The 24,604-nt window shown below is 34.9% G+C and overlaps 1 protein-coding gene across 2 annotated transcripts in view; it reads right to left on the reverse strand.

Annotated features, from left to right (window-relative positions):
- Positions 1–24,604, reverse strand: part of LOC101742463 (lachesin) — a 69,391-nt gene that overhangs the window by 44,153 nt on the left and 634 nt on the right. The window lies entirely within an intron of this gene.

A 24,604-nucleotide genomic window follows, 5' to 3' on the forward strand; every position in this document is an offset into this window, starting at 1 on the left:
AATTTGAATTCGCACGGCACGTAAGATTGAGAGTAAGACCTCTTTTTTTTATTGCTTGGTTGGGTGTACGAGCCCATATGGTGTTAAGTGGTTATTGGAGCCCAAAGACATCTACAACGTAAATGCACCACCCACCTTGAGATATGAACTCTAAGGTCTCAAATATAGTTACAACGGCTGCCCTACCCTTCAAACCGAAACGCATTACTGCGTCACGGCAGAAATAAGCAGGGCGGTCATCATGTCATGTCTTAAGATTGGTTACATTGTGATATCTGTCCATGTAAATCAAATTATAGAAATTAATGGTATCTACGGTAGGCAGCGGCTTGGCTCTGCTCCTGGCATTGCTGAAGTCCATGGGCGACGGTAACCACTTACCATCAGGTGGGCCGTATGCTCGTCTGCCTATAAGGGCAATAAAAAAAATCCTAAATCGGAGTAACTACCATTTAGCATATTAGTCAATCGTAACTATAAGAACTGTCTTTTATTAAAAGTTAAATTGTTTAAATAGCATCCAAACGAGATTTTGATAAGAAAATAGGCTTAATAATATTTCCCGTTAAATGCAATTAAAAATTATAAGTTAAAACACTGAATTGGTTAAATCAACAAAATCAATTATTAGGTATCGAAGAAACAAAAACAATTATTAATTTTTAATAGGAACCATTCAATATCCAACGATAGAATTTTCCTCGATCATAATTCGGGATCCGTTACAATTAACAGATCATCCAGTTATAATATTTAAGCCGCTTCCGAAATCCAGCCTCGCAAATTATTTAAAACAGACAGTTGCTAATAAATTTCGACGCTTTCCTTTCGGATCGTTAAGCTGTAGCTATGTAGAGCGGAGAACGAGTGCCAATAAGAATTTCCGTTGTGAAATAAAATATAATTCCATCGTGGAGCGAGGCGGTTTGAATAACAACTCTTTAATTGAAAGTTTAGCAATTTGCTCGCACCCTCCAGAATGGACCCGAAAGCGCGGGGTAACTCTCATCCACCGTTTCAAAATTGAACGTAGGCAGATGCGCTTAATTACCGAACCAGATGCTGACCGTCTCCCGCCCATCTTCAGACGGACCCCCACCTCGCAGTTCACAATGTTGGCTATGATCAGCCTCCTCTGCTTTTTGAACTCAAACGAGTAATTACAGGTTAATAGCGTTAGAACATCAACAAAACTTCTTGAATTACCATTACGAGTGTTTTATTACTTATGCATGAATTTAAAGAATTTTCTTCGATTTTCGAATAAAAACTGGTTTTTCATATGGATATTGTGCTATTACATATGGAAAATAATAATAAAATGAAGATAATAAAGGCAAGATTAAGTATTGAAAATGGTTTTAATTATATGTCTGGTAATTTATAAATACTTTAATTTTTTTTCTTCGTGATACCGTATTAGATCTGTGCACCACGTTTTCATGTTGCAGTTTATTTTGCAACTTACACGACAAATTTCTCTGGTGTCAACTGTCATTGAAAATAAATATCTTTGAGTGACAGTAAGAATAAGAAAAAAAAAATGTCCTTGAAAGTCCTACCTAAAATAATTACATATAGAATATGTTGCTATTATAATGTATGATGAATATAGAAAGAGTAGCCCAAATAAAGGTACGTAATAAAGAATTTCATTCGAATTGAAAAGTGGGTTCGCCTTTTCCAATAATGTTCCACTAAGTGCCCTCCACTCTGAGATATGAGTCGTAGTCAAATAGAGAGATATCTCAGTATAAAGATGTCGTTACGTTGGGGTCGGGGCGCGACTTGTGGCCGCCTCCGACGTGCGGTGTCGTGCGACTGAATCAAACTTCCTTTAACATTTATCTAAGTACAAGGGCGGCCGATTTTATGCTCCTCGCCCTACATGATTTAGTTTTGATGGCGTAGGGGGGCAGCTCTTAGATAAATGATTCCCAGAACGGGCAAAGTGATTTCGACCTTAAATTTGCAACTATGTTTCGGTTTATCGACTCCCTAGCGCTTCCTTAGTAACGGCAAAGGGAATCTAACGTAATGGATTTGAAACTTCTATGAAGGGTTTTAAGTAGATTAAAATAGGTATATCTAATTCAATACGTAGAGTAGGTTATATTTAGAAGAATTTCATTTTGACAAATGTTCAGAGAGAACGCGTTAAATTGATAATAATCCCGAAATGGAATGTAAATAATAATATTCAATTGTCGCTTATTTAAATATTAAAATTCTAAAAAATATTGATACCGCCCCGCCTATTTCTGCTTTGAAGCAGTAATGCGTTTCGGTTTGAAGGGTGGGGCAGCCGTTGTAACTATACTGGGACCTTAGAACTTATATCTCAAGGTGTGTGGCGCATTTACGTTGTAGATGTCTATGGGTTCCAGTAACCACTTAACACCAGGTGGGCTGTGAGCTCGTCCACATATCTAGGCAATAAAAAAAAAACCACAATAGAATTATTGAAAAATATTTACCTGAATCGTAAAGAAAAGCTGTTTATACTTTGTTATAATAGAATTGTCATTAGTCGATGTGTTCACAGTCAATTACAGTTTTGAGAGGGTAGAATGGTGACTATAGCTCGCCTCCTCTCGATAGTACGAGCATCGCTTGATACTAAGATTGTTAACGATGCGGGAAAACCATTAGGGATCGCATTACACAATGACGTAATCTTATCTATGGTCGTAAATTTTGATTAATTCGCAAATACAATTTTTAAGACATGCTTTACTGAAATTTTTGTTAATAATAATTCATTGGAATGCTTTAATTGGTGTTTGTAAATGTTTTATTGTCGAAATATTATAGAGAAATAAGATGCGAGCATCGCAAGGGCCCAGTTTTTCTTTCTTATTTTCCTACCATTCGTCTTTTGACGGACCACCATTGCTTTGTATTCACAGTCTAAAATTGGTTGATTGCTTCATTTTTTTTTACATAGTAGATGAAAGAGTTCCCGGTACTGGTATTGGGTGGTTACCTGGACCCACAGAGATTACAATGTAAATGTTGTCATCGACTTTGAGGTCGAAGTCTCAATTGTGATATATAACGACTGTCCCAATTTTCGAACTGTAATGTATAACTGCTTCGCGGTAGAAATAACTGGAAAATGGTATCTCATCGTGCGGGCTTACAATACGTACTATCATAAGTAAATTCCGGTTGGCGAGAACAAGAATTCAGAGAACGCGACTGATTATTTTATTTCGGTGAATTCCTTAGTCGCCTTTTACGTTACCTCCGGGAAAAGATGAGGTAGTGCTATTCTAGGCACACAGCCAGTAGTACACTGTGTATTACTAATAAAAATCTTACGTTACGGACGTTTTTTCCCGGTTAGGGTACCCCTCGTACCCTACGCGGGGTTCCCTAACCGGATCGTCTCATAAGGAACCTCGTTCCAAAGATCAAAGCATTTAATTTATAAATAAAAAATTGTGCACTCGTGAGAGTAATAAAATTATAGACACTTCTGATATTTTAAAAGTTAATAAAATATTACCTTATGGTGAATATTACAAGATTCCCCGGTCATCATACGCACCTGATTCTGTTATGATCGTAATGTTAGACATATAATGTCGAATATCAATGAGTTAGAATTTTCATATTGAACATTTCCAAGGAAAATCGGTTCTAATGTATTCCGGTAGACCTAGTACATAGATAGAATATGTAGACATTCCTATTGTAGACAGTCCACCTAACATTTTTAATTCAGTCAACGAGAATATCAGAAAAAAGGGCAGAATCTGTTGGTAGTTTGGTTTTTAAATAGAACCCATTATGTAATTTTGATGTCATCATACATGCCATATTATTTGGTTGCCGAGAAACAGATAATGAATAAGTTAAAAGCTGTATTGTATGAATCTAACTAATAGCTTTAACAATTAAATTTTCACGTATTTAAATAAATTTAGAATTCTCATATAAAATATATACATAGTGTCTGCACATATCTGTCCCTTTAGGATAAAAATATGTTGAACTTAGTCGCAATCGATTTTTTATATTTTATAAGTGAATAAATATAAATACACCTAAATTCGATTCGATTGTTTGCAAGGAGATTCATAAAAAATAAAATAATTCATAAAAAATGCATTTAGTTTTAGAAATTATGATTTAGTTTTTGTTTAAAAAATATTTTTTTCTGAACTTTTTAGTAATATTAGTCAGTGATTCTCAAACTGGCTTATGAATATCGTGTAGGGTTTTTAGCATAATGAATGAGATTCAGGGCTCTGTGAAAGGTAAATGTGATTAAAGACACTGAGAATCAATGACGTAATGCATTATTTAGTCATTTTAATCTACCATAAGAGTACACACGGGCACAGCTGTATCGGAGCAATGGATTCATAGATTAATGTCATTTATTCACACAATAACGTTACGTATCTTGGTAGGAGCGCTTCGTCGTCAACAATTAATCTTCATTAATGGTTCACTTAAGCTATGTGCGGTTTCCGTCCGAGTCAAGAGAAGCGTCTGCTCTGTGTTTCACCCCTTTCTGTTTTCAACTATTTTAATGTTTCATTATTTGTCATTTCCGTTTCGATAAAGAAAAGAGATAGATAAATATTCGATTTTTAAAATACATTTAACGGTCACACTATAAAAATAAGTAAGATGCTTATTGCGTCGTTAAAGTGAAATAGCCTCTCAAGGCTATCAGCATAGGAAAAAAAATTGCATCGTTATTCGCATTGAATAATCTAACAAAAATATTCACCCTAAATAGGAGATCCGTAATGAATGAGAAATTAATGCAAAATGTCCACCCATAAATCTCTTGAGCTTTTAGGGCAATAAAACAAAAAATGTGAATTACCAGTTTGATAAAACAAAAACTTTGTTTGGCAAGTGCCCCGGAGGAGGCTCCTAAACTCTGCCTGTTCCTCTGAGACCACATTTCTGTATTCCGATTTTATTACTTTTTTCGCTTGTTTCCGTTGCTCTCGAAGTGTATTATTTATTATTTCAAATAATGTGGAATCGTTGTTATTCATCACTGTATTTTACTATTCGTCCGTGACCACGAAAACTGTTAAGCATTTAAAACATCGGAAATAATATAATGACAATAAAAAACGCGAGATTAAACCGTAAAATTAGTTTTAACTACCTACGTCTACGATTCCCGAAAATCTAAGAAAGAAATCTATTTTTTCATTATTCATGGCGGTTCTTTCAATTTCGGTTTCTCTAAACGGAAATTTTGTCTTTAAGTAATCACAAATAGGTAAAACCGTAATAACCGCGAAGTTTATGTTGTAGTCATTTTTTTAATACTAGACCTGGTCCGCGGTTTCAACGTTATTCAATTTGTACTAAATAAAGAATGAAAGACATTGCATTCTCTCGGAATAAAAAGTTGCTTGTGAGTCACTGGACGATTTCAGTCGATTTTTTTGTACGTAAAATCACAAAACCGCACACACTATTGTAATTATTTAACTTTCAAGGATTAAAAAGAATAATCCTATTCTGGCTTTCCATTTAAAGGTCGATTACTTCCAATGAAAGTTGAGTCCAGATCAACGTGCCGTGTAAGCGTGTAATAACATAAAACTACAACATGGAATCGTAATGCCCAAATCTAATAAGCACAACAAGAAGTAAAGAATTTAAAGTAATTTACAAATTGTCAGACGTAGCATTTTTTCCTAAATTTTACCGAGATTTACTTCGCTCGTTTAATAATAAGAATGTATATCAAAAACGGTATCAGAGCAATTACTTACGATAATAATATAGGCTTCGTTCAAAATTAACAATTAGGAAAGTAATTGAAATAAATGAGTCGGACAAACCCTGCGTAGCATCACCCGCCGTATAGGTAGGCTGTTAATGATCGTCGCTTCGGCCCCTTTGCTAAAACGGCTCCCATAAAATTTTACTGGGATTACATTTTGTAAAATAAAGTAATATAAACCCTTCCTTTACGCAACCTAAAACAATGAAGTTGTCATTAGTTCTCTATTTATATTGGCTACAAAGATATTTTAAAAGGAAAATTATATCGAACGATAATATTTTTGTTGAGAGACAGTAGATGCCTACTTATCTTATGAATAATAACTATTGAATCTCGGCTACTAAGCCGATGTTAATATATTGTGTGTAGGTAGGTACTTGTTTATAATAAGTACGCAGTATTCTAGGGCCATTTGCCCGGCCATAAACATGAATGGCGCCAAAACGTCTCTCTTATCTCGGGCATTTCTCGGAAGGGCGGAAGCGGGCCCCTAAAGGCATTGCGCTGTACTTCAAGTGTGGTCCTAAAGGATCTCGAAATAAGGGCCGAAGAAATCTCTTTGAAAAAGCACTACGTTCTTGAAGCAAATCGACTGTGAGGAAGAAACTCAACTGATACAGCGATTGATTTTTATTTAGACGATATCGCTCGACTGCTTGCAAGCACGTTAATTCATATCTATAAGGGGCTCTACGTAAAGAATTTTCAATAGGATTCTGAGAAAAAAGTTACATTGGAACTAGTGACGTGCTATAACATAATATCGTAGGAATTATGTATAACAATTTTGAGATATTTGAAGAGGATATTTTATATGGAAATTATTTATTATTAGCATATAATTTTTTAAATAAAAAAAATAATCATTTTATGTTTCTACAACAAAATTGTTATACTTGTAGTATGATTAACCGGTAAATATTTATTAAAATATAATTTAAAATTTACCTCCCATCGCACGCACGCACACTGAATCAGCTTCTGTTAAATGTATGCAGACTGTTTTTATGTTTATTGACCTAATGACTAGAGGATCGTTCTAAAATAAACATACTTCTTTTTATCCCATATTGGATTCACAGCTCATTTTATTTCGATTATGGACATCATAAAAATGTTTTTAACAATAAAATTCAATGTATTTTTTTTCGTAAACAAAATTTTCTGTAATGTTTTATATTCATTTTCCAGGCCGAGTAGTATGTAGGTTATTACTGTTCTACTTTATTTCGTCTGTACTATAAGGTAAAGATCACTTCTTCGTGTATAGATTTTATTTGCAGATAGTTAAATATGTTGCAAGAATAGTTCGAGTAATTGAACATAATCACGCTTATCGTAGTTAGGTGACATAGCTACATATTCATGGGGCGAACTCGAACAGCGACAGATAAGTTGCTGAATTTACCAGTTTCACTTAAGGCGAAGTTTGTCACTCATGAATATTTAACGGATAATGCAGTTATAATACACGTGAGGCTTGATGTTAATATCTCGTTGGATCTTACCCTTAATTTATAAGGTAATTAATTATATTGTTCACGCTTTTAAATGATCTTTACTTATTTTTCCATTTTTATCAGAGCATATGATAGAAAAACTAATAGAAGCATAACTGTGTTTTTTTTTAAATATACCAACGCGGCCATTGCGTAATACAATGTAAAGAGAAATGATATTTGCGACGGTATCGTAAATCGTTCGGTAGTTCGGTATCGATCTCCTTAAAATACTCATTTGCTAGAGATGAGTCGAGTATTAGATATTTTACGAGATTAGGCTGCACCGAATCCTATTTTGTCAATGTGTATTATAAACCACCTGTCCCACCTAATCTTCGTATCCTTAAAACATAAAATCGATTGTTCAGCATACGCTCCCACCTGTTCCTGCGCTATCTCACTCACTTACACGTTGCAACGTATCTCACAATCCTTAAATTCTTAATCCTAATCATTCAAATAATTATCCAACGATCACATTAATCAAATCCTAATAATGAACTCAGAACTTGAGATTAGGAATAGGCAGATTGAGATTGCTTGCTAAGTAAAGTATTGGTTGTGAATGAGATTAGGAAGATTATGTGGATTAGGTATTTCTTAAGATTAGGAACAGTTGGATCTAGTATCTGATTTACCTAGTACGACCTATCTCTATTATTGGCCTTTTTAAAAGACCACGAGGCAGCCCGGTCTTCAATTTCGGTACTTACTATAAACCCACGGCGATGTCATATTTGATGTTCCATAGTTCTACTGAAAAGGAGCTGCGGGATCGGCTGTCACCATATTACTTGGATCTTCCTACGAAAGGGTTTTTAATCTCCGTGTACAGGTATTCTTTCGATCGTTTTGTGTACGACTGACCACAGCAGTAGTCTTGTCTACTTTCCCAGTCTTGGCACGAGTTCTTGAATAACTTTTGACCATGAAGGACTACACATATGTGTACTTCTAGTGGTATCATTGACCGTAATTTGCGATACGATATGGATTGTTGTTTCCCTTCTGTCTAGTTGTGCCAGAAATCATTGAAAAGTCCCGGAATGACAGCCGTTACTTAAATTTAATCCCAAATTCGTAATCGTGTTTCGAGGTAAGCCGCACTCAAATTGTATTATCCTCGGACACTGGTCGTTGATATCACCTTATCAACATTACTAAAATATTTGGAATAAAGCTAGGATATACGTTAGCTATAAAAACTTCATTAAATAGTAGAACCAATTCAGATACCCAATACCTAAGCTTTCGAAAGATAATGGCTGCTTTCTATGATTTTGGCTCGTGATAGCTTAGGGCACTATCTACGGTGATTTATCGTTTTAATGGTCTATATAGAATGAAAGGGTGTCCAATAGTCTGTATTGATCGTTCACATTCAATCGACTGGCTACAACGCTTTTTATGTACTTTAAATGCATAAAAATTTCAATGACATTTTTTGTTTTCCTCTTAAGACTCCATTTTGTTTACAATATTCGCGTTAGCGGTGTGTGTGACAACGCCCTTCCGACAAACAAAGAGAAATCATATTGTATCTGATTTTTGAAACCTCAGATAATTGGATTGATTTTTTTATTATTTTAGCATTGCACTTTTTTTTTTATTGCTTAGATGGGTGTACGAGCTCACAGCCCACCTGGTGTTAACTGGTTACTGGAGCCCATAGACATCTACAACGTATATGCGCCACCCACCTTGGGATATAAGTTCTAAGATCTCAGTATATGTTGTTACAACGGCTGCCCTATCCTTTAGACCGAAACGCATTACTGCTTCACGGTAGAAATAGGCAGGGCGGTGGTACCTACCCTCGCGGACTCACAAGAGGTCTACCACCAGTAAAAATACATATAAAGTAACGCAAAAATACCAATGTGAAGTTGACGTTATCCCACAATGCGTGACGGTCACAGGACTTTAAGTGAGTCCTCAAGTGGTGATGTTTAATGAAAAAAGACTGTCTTTGATAACTCTTAACAGAACCGACTTTGTGTAATGTGTGTTCATACCCAGAAGGGTGACTCCAATATCGTACTCGTTTTTCTACTTAAGTTGAAAGTTAATGTGTGAGATTTTATCAAGTTATGTGAACGTATTGAAAAAGTGAACTTATATTCATCACAAAATGAATACCGTGGACCTCCTTACGGTTCCTCTCAATAGTGATGTACCGAATTGCGAATGCGAATGCGAAAAAATGTGTTTTTTTCATTTAATAATTGTTTAATATTTTCTACTGCTACAACTATATACATATAGTTATATACAACTATAACCACTGACGCCTCAAATTTTAGATTCATTTAAAAATTATAATACATTTTTTTTTGTTATTGACAAAAACTGATTATTCCCTAATGTTTTGTTGAAAACAACGAAATCTCTTGACAAATAAATACTAAACCAAAAAGAGAAAAGATCAGTTATCAGTTAACAAACAGTCTAGAACTCTAGAGGATGTTATTAAATTACCTTCGAAGGCCGACGGGGCTTGGTGGAAAATTGCCACGATGGCCCATGGACATCTGTAATATCAGTTATCGCACTCTAACACAAAATGCTTTTTTTAATCATTATCTGAAGAAAGATGCATTATAGTGCTTCGGAAGATGCAAGAGTAAATTTAGTTCTAAAGTTTTATGGAAACAGATAACTCTAGGATTTCTCTTTAGGTGAGGTAAGTGAAAGGAATAATATTTAATTCGGCCGATTTCGTGGTTATTTATCAAAGAGTACGCAGTCAATAACCAATTCTGTACATAAAATAAGAGAATCATCATATTTTGAGAATAAAAAAATCGAGGTCGTTGTATTTTCTATTGTTCTTCGACAGTTTGACAGGCAAGTTTAAGAATAATTTTACATTTTTCGCGGAGACTGTTGTTCTTATATAAGGTCCGTGGGTGTAATCGTGACGTTATCTACGCCTACTAATATTGGTATTTAAAAAAAATACAAAAGGTACTTTAGGGTTCCGTAGACAAAGAAAAAATCGTTACGTATTATGTATTTTCGGTATGTTTTTTTATTTATTTATTATTTATTGCCCGTGTAGGCAGACGACTATGCGGTACACCGGATGGTGAGCAGTTACCGTCACTCATGAACGTCAGCAATGTCAGAGCAGAGCAAAGCCGCTGCCTACAATTTAATATGTCTTTATCCATCGTTGCATGTCCGAACTGAGAGACCATTGGGCACTGTTTAGAACTATCGATTAATAAATGTTGTAAATACAATATATTTTTGAAGATGCAAAACTGACGGAGTTTAAAAAAATATGAAATATTAAAGGTTGTAAATTTGTTCTTAAATAAATGTCACAGTTGCCTGGAAGAGATCGCTCTTCCCATTGTACTGTTTAGTATTTAATGTTTTGCATTTTTGTATATTTTTGTGTACAATTAAACATATTCTCTCTCTCTCTCGCTCTCTCGCCGTAAATCACTTCTGAAGTTCTAATAATAGTACCCTTCGCTAATCGCAGGGCTGTGGTACATATTTCTGACTGCGAAAAAAATACCTCCTAACTTTACTCTACTTAAATCTAATTTACTCTAATTAAAAACGAAAAAAATATTGAAGTGGTCAATTTTTAATTTTAATATTTATCTTGAGCACGGAACTCGTCTCTATATGTAGTTCGATCGCACTCGACCGGTTTTATCTAGTTATTTAGCCTCACTAATTTTGTTAGGTGTAAAATTACGAAACGGGATGAAATTGTTTGTGAACAAACAATGACTGTCCGCTTATTAGAGGGGGGCGCTGTAATAAAAACATCCGCCTTATTACAGACGGGCCTCTGCCCCTCGGCGTTACACTGAAATTTAAATCTTTACATAAAGCGATTTGTTTTTGTTGACGCAATAAAAATAAAATCAGATTTAACAACGCGAAATTTTTATTCGTGACCGTTAAGTTTCATAAATATAACGTGTAATAAAACACCCTTTGTTATGTTATTGCATATTAAATGTACTGCGGTCCCGCCTTCAGCATACTTTATTATTTGAATGGAAATATTTTACATCTCATGTCATGGTGCTTGACTTCTACGAGCTTGTGTAGATAATGGCTCGGAATACTCGGTTAAGAATATTCGGTACTCAATTTTTTTTTTTTGGCAGTTTTAGATTTTTCATTTTTGTTCAATCGGTTTTCCATTAACCGGGTTTAATTTCACAGCTTTATGTTACCATATTATTATTATAGCCGATGTTGATAAATCATCAACAGCATTGATTAATGATTGCTATAAAAAATGAGTAACTTTTCCAATAAAATACGTATAAAATCTCCGTTGATTAGGCGATCATAAAATCGTATGTAAAATTCATAGCGCCACTTCGGGCCCGTCTCGACGTATAACGAAAATTTATCTTCGAAGTTACGAGGTTTATAAATATTAATATTTCCTATCTCAGCTGTTAATTACCCAGACAACTACGGATGAGCCCCGCCCTGTATTCATTAGGCCAACCTAATTAGTACCGACAAAACCGTACAGCTTGCGGTATACCGAGTTATTGTCGAGAAGTATTGAATGTCGTCTCTTGCTGCTTATAAGAACTAAAAGTGAATTGATTTTGGTCGTTTATAAACGAGCTAGTCGTATAAAGTCTAGCTTATGTGATGTGATTGCCGCAGCCCCTGATTTGTAATAGTGATCTCTCTCTCTCTCTCTCTCTCTCTCTCTCTCTCTCTCTCTCGCTCTCTCTTTCTCTCTCTCTCTCCCTCTCTCCCTCTCTCTCTCTCTCTCTCTCTCTCTCATAATTGTGTCATCCATCAAAGTGAAATCTACCACTGCAGCCATGACATTCCGCCCACATGTAAAGAGTGTAAAGACCGTGCGTCATGAAAATCTTCTCATTGTAGCCGCCGCTGACTACTCCTCGACTCCGGCTCACGCAGAAGCCAGTCATCTTCAACACCCTAAACACGCCCTTACGAATCCATCTGATCCACTAATTGGCATTAGACGTCTACAGCTCTAGTATTAGGTAGATATAACCCTTGTAACCGTACCCGTCGAACTTGTCAAAAGATATCGACGTGAAACCCAACCCATACACAAGCCAACTGAGTTTCTCGTCTGATCATTTCAACGCGATTCCGGTGCGGTAGTAAATGCAGTCGCGACTCAGCTGCCCTTGAGCTGTTAGATCTTCTACGGATGCGCTCAGGTAGCTTTTAGCAAATCTCGGACCTCCTATTTGACCTCGTGCTCGGCTACCCGTCCTAGTGAAACTGGAAAGGCCTTCGGGCCACCAGTAATACCACCTTCCAAAATAAAACACGGTATTATTCCATTTTAGAAATGTTAAATGGGGTATTGAGTTCCAGCTATTAATAGTTGCTTCACTCGAAACGAGCAAGCCGGACGTAAGCATTACATTGATTTTGGAGATAATACAATTTATTGAAACTAGCTTTCATTGAAACTTTAAGTACCGTGAAATGTTTTAAACTGTAATAATCAAATGAGAATAAAATTCTATTAGTGAGGATGATGATGACTTTTTACTAATTTAGAAGTGCTTAACTTCCGTAATTACTGATTTAAGTTTAAAACTAATTCAGAAACCTACATACATTTTTTTAGAATCTACGAGTATATAAAATACCCTAAGGCTTGTTTAATATTTCTTCTATAATATTTTCGTACTTATTTTACGCTATATATTTTTTTAATTTCGATACATCGTCATCAGTTAGCAGCTGTCTACTGTTGGAGACAGAACTACTTGAGAGTATTATTCCTCAAACTATATTCAAAAATTTCAAATCAAATCTACATAATACCAATGAACACTCCGAAGATAATATAAGCGATGACAGACACAGACAAATAGATGGAGAGACGAAAGTAAAAGGAAATAACGTGTTTTGCCATTAATCCACGGAACCCTAAAGAACGTAAGTGGCTAACGTCCCTTCAAACAGCAAAATCACTGCCTACCAGTAAAAGGCTCTTTTTAAACTCGAATAACATAGGGTTGGGGGGATTCTAATAAAAACAAGAAACGGCTTTAGTATCTCAACCTATTTTTTTTATATAAATCTAATATAATATGATTATATTCGTTATTTCCAATCAATTTTTAGATTGTGGTCATCTTGATACCCTTTAAAACTTAACAGCATAACCCAGTTGAACTATTCACGTTCAGAGAAATAACTTTGTCATGCTGAATATGGCAAGATATTTTGTATTGTACGACTACTTTTCAATGGGCTGTATCTGAAAGGAAACTTTTGAATTTATCGACTTTCTTCAAGTTTTATCAGATCTTGAAAAATTTCCATTCAATAAGTCACGAGATCGGGGTGGGCTCGCAATATGTTCGGTTGGGGGTAATCTCCCATTAGGGCAAAGAGCTTCCCTCGCTTATCTGTGACATCTGGATGATGTTTATATTTTGAGGGTCTACGACAACCTCTGTAACGACTGGACGCTTATCGTCTGAATGTCTAGGTAATCTTGACCCACCTTTATTGTTGCGATTTGAACTTTACTGTCCAGAGAAAAGAAGCTACACGTTTTAGAACTGTGTCTTTTTATTTCAAAATTCTTGCTTGAATGTAACTCATTCAAGCGATATTAAATTTAAACTTAAGCACGTAGAGTACATTTTCGAAGGGACAAAGTATGTCTAGACAAATTCCTCTCGGTTCTCCGTTAAAGCAAATTCACTGTTTTTGTCTCCATAATGTATTTTCATTTGTTTAATTCTTGTTGAGTAAATATAAAGTTAAACACCGGTCGAGTGGAAAGTCGAGAGTAAATTTTAGAATTTAACCCTTCTAAATTGAATTTAATTGGTTGCTCTTGTTTTATATTATTCAAATAAGGCTCTGTAATATTACCGTACCGATGGGAATTATAATCAATATTGAATACGCTTAAAATACGATGAATTTATTATATAAAAATGATGTGCGCCTTTGTCTGTCTTTAAGCGCGAAGTTAAATTACTTGTGAAATTGTGAAATATGGAATGAATCCAGAATTGAGAATTAAGTGTTCTCAAACTTTGGGACTGTATATTACCTCGATTTTAATAGAACGAAGAAATCTCGCTTCTTTTTGTAATAAGCGAAATGGAAAATTTTTTTTATAAGATAACGCCGATAATTTCATAAGCTGCTTTAAATTTGTGTGATACGACGAATATATCTCGTTAATGTTTATTTGAAATATAATTTTAAATAAGCACTAAATTTTAAACTAAAGATTAAAATTAATAAACTATAATGTTTAATTAAAACAAATAAATCGGTTAGACGGCTTATGTTGTTATTAACACAGTTCAGACAAAATAGAAAGGAGTTTGAAAAATAATTTATTGTTGGCTATTTCAATTTTGAAATTCTTCAGATCTGTGAGCAGCTGTCGATCGAAAGACAGAAAATCGATAGAGATGTGATCATCATTTTATTAACGCTAGTGACGATGTTCTCATAGTAAAATTCGTTCTCTGAAATTCTTCTCTGGTAACTATATTATTATATTTATTTAGTTTTAGGCTGGGTTTCTGAAATGCGATGTGGTGAGCTTTATGAACAATTTCGGTTAACAACTCCGCTATTATATTCTGTAGACCTTTTGTTGTCATCCTTTGCTGTTAAGGTCCTCATAATGGTCTGCAATGACAATGTAAGGGCATGTTTGTGGCAATGTGAACTATGTACCTTATTGTCACCTACACGCAAACTTATAATCTAACTTATCCATGCATAACGGCGTTTGAAGTTTATAACAGAGATTTTTCGGTACAATGTTTTGTAATGCTCAAAGTCGTAGACAAATCGGTGTGAATTTCACCACGACCCAAGGTCGAAGTCTCAATTACATTTGGACATCTACGCCATTATATCTATAGATTTCAGATGGGCCGTAATGTTCTATGCCCATCTTTATGAATAAAAATGATAAATACAAATCAGCAAAGGGCTGTCTCTTAACGAAGTTCGATGTATCTATTCCATTTATGTATATGTTCCATTCGAATAAATAGACTTATTCGATTATTTTTTTAAAGTAATTTATTGGTGCGTTGACTTATTGTTTCGATTCAGAATACTTTATAATAAATTATGAATTGAATTCTTAAGATAATGGGATCGCTAAATCGTTGATTATTAATAAGTTACGTTAAGTAGTTTATTTATTGCTAAAGAGAAGTTTCAGAATAAATGTTTTTTTTTTACGATTTAGCGATCCCATTATCAGCATTTTAACATCCCATCACCAGCCACTGAAATAGAATTCAAATATTTTTTTTTTTTTTTTTTTTTATTGCCTTTGTAGGCAGACGGGCATACGGCCCACCTGATGGTGAGTGGTTACCGTCGCCCATGGACTTCAGCAATGCCAGGGGCAGAGCCAAGCCGCTGCCTACCGCTTAATACTCTCCACAAGCCTCGTTTGAAGAAGGACATGTCATAGCGCTCGGGAAACACCGAGGAGGGGAGCTCATTCCATAGCCGGATGGTACGTGGCAAAAAAGATCTCTGGAAACGCACTGTGGATGACCGCAGTGGCTCCAGGTAGTATGGATGAACTCTACTCCGGTGGCGGGCGGTGCGATGGTAAAAAATATGCTAACTGAACACACTGTGATTATCTACAATCATGATTTAAAGATCATTTTTCTACAAAATATCTGGCTCAGGAACGAATTCCCTTCTTCATTATCCGGACACACACAAATATGTTCTTCGAAGTTTGAAAATGTTGAGCTAGTAGGCAACGACTCAACTGTCTTTTTAGCATTGCTGATGTCCATGAGCGCAGATTGCCACTCATTGTTTAATGTCCATACAATTGTTTTGCGACATCCTGTAAGCATTTTTAAACGAAGACTGGACTGTCGAATTTTCAGCACTATTAGGTTACAACGGACACTCTGCACGTTGTAAGATGGTAGTAGTCGTCGACACGTGTGAAATTGAACTTTATTATCTTGGTACTACCGTCCATTCTATCATTCAAGCCTTGATGGACCCAGTCACTCGTTCGATAGCCCTTCTAAAGTACTAAATCTAAAGAAATGCCTAGATATTTTTTTATTGCTCACAGCTCACCTAATGTTAAGTGGTTACTGGAGCCCATATACATCTACAACATAAAACGCGCCACCCACTTTGAGATATCAGTTTTGAGGTCTCAAGTACAGTTACAACAGCTGTCCGACCCTTCAAACCGAAACGCATTACTGCTTCACGGCAGAAATAGGCAGGGTGGTGGTACCCACCCGCGCGGACTCTCAAGAGGTCCCACCACCAGTAATTTTCCTATCCCTACGTTTATCGCTTAATGAATTTATTAAAAAAACAACATCATACAAAACAATAAACGTTTTATGGTCCGCGACGACAGCAAATTAAGGGGCACGTGCTGGGCCGTGCGAGTCGAGTTCGGGGCTGTTCATCATGCGAACTTCGTCGGTTTATTTATTCCCGGGGTCTTTCCCGGCACGGCTTAATGGCGCCTTAAGCGGTAATGTGTGATCATAAATTAAACGATAATAAGTTCGGACAACAACACTGCCGTTAATGACTGCGAGCGGGTAGATAGCGCTGCGACGACGTGCGAACGTGGGACATTCAATCTCTCTGCTTATGCCGTCCTCGACCTTCTCAGTGATGGCTGCTCAAAAGGAGATTTTCGGCGAAGTAATTGATTGGCTGAAGAGTAATCGCTGTTTACTGTTATTATCAAAAATGAATTGCTGTTCGTTAGTCTCGCGAAAACTCGAGAACGGCTGGACCGATTTGGCTAATTTTGATCTTTAATTATTTGTGGAAGTCCAGAGAAGGTTTAAAATGTGAAACAATATGAAAATGCTCGGAATTATATAAAAACAAACAATTTTGTTTTTCCTTTGATGTGTCCCCCGTCGGACGGATTTCTTTTGTTTGTTTTAAGTTTATTTTATACAAAAGCTCAGGTCTTTTATTTATCGATTGAGGCACTACGAAGTCTGCCGGGTTAGTTAGTTGTCTTATAATTTTAATAATGGTTAGAAGAGATTTTCGTGAATATGACTAAGGAGTAGACAACGCCGATCTGAGCTAAGCTCATTAATATTAAGAAAACTGGTGATTTATGGGGAATTTCAATTAATGTTATAAAATCCATTATTGATATAATTGCACCTTACCTTGCTACAATATTTAATGACTGTATTGATGGTGGTGTGTTTCCTGATCTAATGAAATATAGTAAAATAATACCTTTATTTAAATCTGGTAGTACTTTTGACCCCTCTAACTTTAGGCCCATTTCAGTACTACCTACATTGAGTAAAATTTTTGAAAAAATTATTCTGGAACAACTTTTGAACCACTTCAATTCCAATAACCTGCTTCATAACAAACAATATGGATTCACTAGAGGTCGGTCAACTATTGATGCAGGTGTAGATCTCATTAAAAATATTTTTCAGGCTTGGGAAGAGTCGCATAATGCCCTTGGGGTTTTCTGCGACTTATCTAAAGCTTTTGATTGTGTTGAGCATAATACATTGTTGAGGAAATTACACCATTATGGTATTAGGGGCGTTTCATTAGAACTTATTAAATCTTATTTATCCGGAAGAATCCAAAAAGTAGACGTTAAAGGAACCAGATCTTCCGGTGTCTTACTTAATATGGGTGTTCCTCAGGGTTCCATATTGGGTCCCTTCCTTTTTCTTGTATATATCAATGATTTACCTAAGTTTATTGAAACCCGTCACGAGGTCGTATTATTCGGTGAATGATGCTATCTCGCGCGTGGTACATTGGTTTAGTGTTAATAATCTGTTATTAAATAACAAAAAAACAAAATGTATAAAATTTACCACACCTAATGTTAGACAAGTTGACACTAATATTACTGTAAGTGGAGAGACACTGGAGCTTGTGGATTCGACAGTTTTTCTTGGTATAACAGTTGATTCCAAGCTGCAGTGGGGTCCTCACATATGCAAGTTAGCGAGTAGGCTTAGTTCTGCAGCGTTTGCGGTAAAAAAAATACGAATGTATATTAATGAAGATACGGCACGCCTGGTTTATTTTAGTTATTTTCATAGTGTTATGTCCTATGGCATTTTGCTATGGGGCAATGCTGCCGATGTCGAAACGATTTTCATCCTGCAGAAGAGGGCTATTCGTGCTATTTATAATATGCACCCGAGGGAATCCTTGAGGGACAAGTTTAAGGAAATCAAAATTCTAACTTTAGCGTCCCAATACATTTTTGAAAATTTATTGTACGTGCGTAAAAACATTGAAGAATTCCCCAGAGTCTGCGATTTGCACAATGTGAACACTAGGAACAAACATAGGCTTGCGTTGCCGGCGGCTCGAATTAAGAAAATAAGCAACTCTTTTAGGGGGCTGGGTGTACAGCTTTTCAACAAGATCCCACTAAACGTTCAACTACTACCTGTTCATAGATTTAAGAAAACTGTTAAGGAACGTTTGTGCAACAAGGCATATTATAAAGTTAAGGATTATTTACTAGATGGCACTACGTGGGAATGAGGCGCTCGCTCCTGGCCTTTTCATTTTTCATTATTATTATTATTATTTTTAATTGTATTTTTTTGACTTTGCTGAAGTCCATGGGCGACGGTAACCACTCACCATCAGGTGGGCCGTATGCTCGTCTGCCTACAAGGGCAATAAAAAAAAAAAAAAAAAAACTTGTTTTTTCTTTTATTGTGAATATTTCTATTTATTTAAAAAAAAGAAAATATATGAGAAAAAACAAAAAAAAAAAAAAAAGCCCGCTGAGTTTGTTTCGCCGGTTCTTCTCAGGACTGTGGCTTTTTTTGGAACCGGTGGTAGAGTTAACATTGTTATTTGTATTTTGACATTCAACAAGTGTGTCATACTGACATCTAAGTTGAAATAAATGATTTTGAATTTGAATTTGAGATATTTAATATTTTCCTTTAATACTAATCCGTGACTTGTAATGAACTGTTATGATGCTTTGAAAAAAAAAAGCCAAAAGAAAATGAAAGATAATTTATTAACAATACGAATTGTCATTACGAAAAAAGAATGATACAATTCGCATGTCTAACGATTTTGAACTTTGCATTCGCAGAGTTTGCAAAAGAAATCCAATTTGTTGCCACGACTCTCTATTCCAGTGATTTTTATTGTTCTAGAAACGTGGACTAGCTTACAGGATATTGAATGTTATGTAGTTGCACAAATCTCAAATCTAAATAAATATTCACAAATCTCAATTTAATGTTTCAGTTGATTTATTAACACTCACCCACAAAACAGATCATGGACGCTACATTGTGTGATTACTATCAAATTGTTTCATCAACAGGTACATTAAGCACAACGACAACGATTTCTATCCACAAACGGCTACAATATCAAAAGATTTCGTGCTAGTCTGTTCGTAATTACGGTAATGCCACTGAATATAAATTGAGGTTACAAATACGGGAGTTACAAGTTCCATTAAATAAACATGTACCGATTGATCGGGCAGTAATTACTCAACGGAGGCATGAATACGGTGGAGTTTGGGGACACCCTGACAAACTCCAAACAAATAGTAACTTACAAGCAACTAATCAACAAAAAGTCCAACGACTTGTTCGTTTATCGGTGGCAATGTTTTTATGTTGTGTTTGTTCTTATTATTTACACTTGGAAAAATACATGCTTATAATCCGGTAGTATTAGGCTTTCGTGCAAGGGGTTGCAGGTTCGAAGCCGAGCACGTACGTAATTCGAAAGTGCGCAACGTGAAGTGTACACGTAATGCGCAAGGTGAAGTGTATTCACGAGTACTCATGATTAGGATGTCAGTAATTTATTGATATAGTAATGGCACTCACCATGACTGCGTTTTGTGGTGACTCAACTAGTTTTATTGCCCAGATAGGTAAACGAGTTTATTGCCCACTATTATTAAATTATTGTCTTTATTTTCGATCACAAAAATTTAACTTATTACTAATTAAATTTATTTCGACAAAAATAAGCAGGATGGTGTCACATACCTGTGCGAATGCTACACCGTATGATGTAGATTAAAAGATCTTTAATATTATAGCCGCTGAATCTGTAGCAGTATTATTCTTTAGCTAGTTTTCTACCTAGCTTATAATAATCTTGGGTTTTTGTAGAAGGACGTATAATATGCCTACATAGGTTGACGCCAACAATATTCGATCTTCCAATATTACAATGCAGTAGAGAATTAATTACACTACAAGCAAAATCATAATGTCGGATATTTGGAAAATACCAAGATTAATTGTGACTTTAATGAATTGTTTATTTATTTATGTTATACATTAATAACTAATATAAGGAGATTAAGTTTTTAACTTACTACTTTTAAATACTTCAATGAATACTGACCTAATATATTGTTAAAAAAAGTATTAAATCTAAATTAGACTTACACTTAAATATCCTTAAAGATGAGCTACATATTTATGTATTCCTTTAATAGTAACGTCTTTTCGTTTAGAATTCGTTCCGAGTTTTTCAACGAAATATTTGTTTCAATTTTAGTGCCGCAACCTGTCAGCATCGATTTTATTTATAGAATATTATTTAGTATCTCCTGCGAATAGCTAAGAGTGGCTATATTTAAATATTTTATAACAGGAAAATATTTAAAAATAATACTTTTATCGACATTAGCAATAGCTGTTACACTACACTTTTTATTTTAATTTGTTTACTACAGAGCTAATATCAGAAAATAGAATGAGTTTTCCAGTGTACAATAGAATTTCGAGTGTTGAGTGCTATTCAAAAAAACTTTTTCCCGTTTGACAGTTGTTGTTTATTTGACGTCAGCCAACTCTTTTGTATCAAGAGCCGAGGTAATGTTAGGCTATTAATAGCAAGCATTCTGATTTTAGCATTTCGTTTAAAGTTTCAAGAGAAGGACGAGCGAATTTCAGCGAGCTATTCGAAATTAGTATATATTATAAGACTACCATCTTACATATTTTCGATGCGAATAATATCCGCTAGACTACCATCTTACATATTTTCGATGCGAATAATATCCGCTGGACTACCATCTTACATATTTTCGATGCGAATAATGTTTTTCGCTGTGAGCTGTGTGTTCTGTATCAAGCTATTCCTAAACAATGCATTATTAAATAGACGACTATAAATGTATTTTCCATATTTTTGGAATATGCTTAAAGCCGTCTGTCTCAGTTTGCAGCACGTGTCTATGTTGTATTGTACCGTATGTATTAATGACCTAATTAATTTTATCACAAAAAAATGCCTCTAAATTGATTCAAATACGAAGATCTTTACTGGTGGTAGGATCTCTTGTTAGTCCGCGCGGGCAGGTACCACCACCCTGCCTATTAAATTTCTGCCGTGAAGCAGTATGCGTTTCGGTTTGAAGGGTGGGTCAACCGTTGTAACTATATTTGAGACCTTAGAACTTATATCTCAAGGTGGGTGGCACATTTGCGTTGTAGATGTCTATGGGCTCCAGTAACCACTTAACACCAGGTGGGCTGTGAGCTCGTTCACCCATCTAAGCAATAAAAAAAAAAAAAAGATAAACCTACATGAGCGCTTGAAGACACAGACAATTAAATTTGACGTAGAATGTCTAATCATTGAGTATTTATAATTTTTGGCCTGTGGTTATGGACAAATAAAATGGCTTTATCTTACATTACTCATGATTCCTTAGCCAAAAATATGTTATAAGTCTATTCTACTGTCTATGCCGTTTGTTGGAACTTATGTGAGTGATGTGTTTACGAAAACGAATATAAACTTTGTTGTTTAAGTGCAAATTACTGTTAATAATAATAAAAATGTTTTGATAAAAAATTTCATATTTTTTTTATCAAAACATTTTTATTTGTGTGTGTGTGTATTGTGTTTGTCAATAATAAGAAAAATGTTAAATTTAAAATATGTGATCGGTTCCTTCAATCCAGTGAAAAAAGAAAGTCGGTATTTAATTGTTTAGTGAAAATATCTGTCGTAGCTTGCTATATCTACTTATCTTTTAGTGAAAATATCTGTTATAAGCCTACTTATAGCTATAGCTTACTTTTGAAGAAATCAATTGAAAACGTATCATTAATGGAAGCGAGGTCATGTACTTAATTAAAACTTCAAAAACTAATTTTATCGTGTCATTTCGTATTGCTGTTTATTTCGTAAATGAGCCGTACAATTAATACGCTTTTATTAAAACAGGATAACGTTCAGAAATTAGAATTTGAATTATTTCGTGAGCGGGATAAATATTTTATCCGTGACGGGTGGATAAAGTAATTTAATTTCAACTCTGAGTATTTCAAAGAAAACACTTTGTTCAAATGAACTCAAAGAAATTGAATTGAATAGACTAATAACTGTTGGGCATGCGTTTTAATTCATTTAAATTTAAAATTAGACTATTTGCTCTGTATGTTCGAAAAAAAATCACGGTACGAATTTTTTGAGTTTTGAGTTGTTGAGTGAAGTCTAATCAATATATATATATATTTTTTATTGCCTTTGTAGGCAGCCGAGCGTACGGCCCACCTGATGGTAAGTGGTTACCGTCGCCCATGGACTTCAGCAATGCCGGGAGCAGAGCCGAGCCGCTGCCTACTGCTAAACACACACGCATATATATATGCGTGTGTGTGTGTATGTGCATATATTTATACTAATTACTAAAATCGCTCTTGTCTTGCTATATCTATCAAATATTCAGATTTAGAAATTTTTTCTTTGAGGCTTTAGACTATTATTTTTTAGATAAATATTTAAAGAAATCTCATCTTAGAACTTATTACTGCATAATAAATTCGACGCGTAGAAAGTTGAAATCATAAACATCCTGATAGCTCTTTTTACGCTTTTAATGGTTCTCTATATTTCGGGGATGGCTGTTGCTCAGATGTGTTTTTGTTTATTTATCAATATGACTTAAGATCGACCAAATATTAAGTAGTAATAAATAGTACGTAATAATAGTACGAATGATTTAGTCTTGGGTTGAAGTCTTAGTTGAAATCTTAATTTTGAGAAAAGTGAAACGGCAATATGTTATTACGCACCTGACATTTGCAGTTCAGTTCAAAAAAACCTTCCTAAGTCGAAAACTGTATTGCTGGAAGCTAAGTTGGTAAAAAAAAGATCTGTGGTGTCGTGGGACACCGGATAGGAACGAAGTTTCTTATTATAAAAATATTAATGTTAAGTTCTATTCGAGGTATAAAGAAAATAAAACTGGAGGTTTCGCAACAACCCACGGTCATTCGGTAACGTGCGAACTTATTGTGGAAAACTTCATTCACGGTTGTTTGCATTAGTATTAGTGTATTGTGCAAACGAACGCTCTGAGATCGTGGTCAATGAATGATAACAAAATATGTTATTTTTTGTACGTTATTACAAAGTTGAGTCGTACACTGTGTGCATTACTAAAAAAAATCTTACGTTACGGACGTTTTTTTCCGGTTAGCGTACCCCTCCGCATCGTTCCATAAGGAACTTCGTTTCAAAATAATTTCACGTAAATTTCAAACTTTTAAGTGTTTTTTTACACCTAGCTTAATTGATACAGATTAATAATTAAATAAATATGCGTCATTAAACACATTTATCTACACTTTATAACAGTTATCGGAACCTGTAGATATCACTCATAGAACGAGCGTTAGTCAGTCCAACTTGAAAACTGAAGTCGACAAGATTTCGTTTAGGTATCATACTCAACAAATTCAGCGTTGATTTATAACTAACTGTATTTCAATAATTAAGCGGTATTTCCTAAACAAGCAAGTATTTAGCTTAAAAGGAGATTCCAAACTCTGTATGTTTAATTTATAAGTTGAAGCAATAAATATTTTTTCATTTTCATTCATATTTTTTCATTTTCATTTTCATTTTCAAACTGTACCTTGCAACTGATTAATATTAATGGTCGATTATCGTTCACCTGCGAGTTTCTTTCACGTAATATGAGATACGCACGTATTACATATTCCCACAATGAAGTTTTAATTATGAAAATATTGGAAATATTTTTACAGTAAAATGTAGAATTTTCATTTTTAATTTCATGTTAGAATTTATTTATATTGTAAATGTGTACATTTATAGTTTTAATCGAGGTTTCCTTAATAAATTTTAATTTATTTTTATTTATATATCTGCAAAAATATTCAGATTTTCGATTTTGAATTTTCTCAGTAGGACGCCAAATACATTAAGAAGAGTCTCTTGATTAAGTTACTCATTTAAAAATCTACTTTCGTTCAAAGTACACACAACTACGATCCATTGCATTTAAAATTCT

The sequence above is a fragment of the Bombyx mori genome, chromosome 5 (assembly GCF_030269925.1).
Source record: "Bombyx mori chromosome 5, ASM3026992v2".
Lineage (NCBI taxonomy): Eukaryota > Metazoa > Arthropoda > Insecta > Lepidoptera > Bombycidae > Bombyx > Bombyx mori.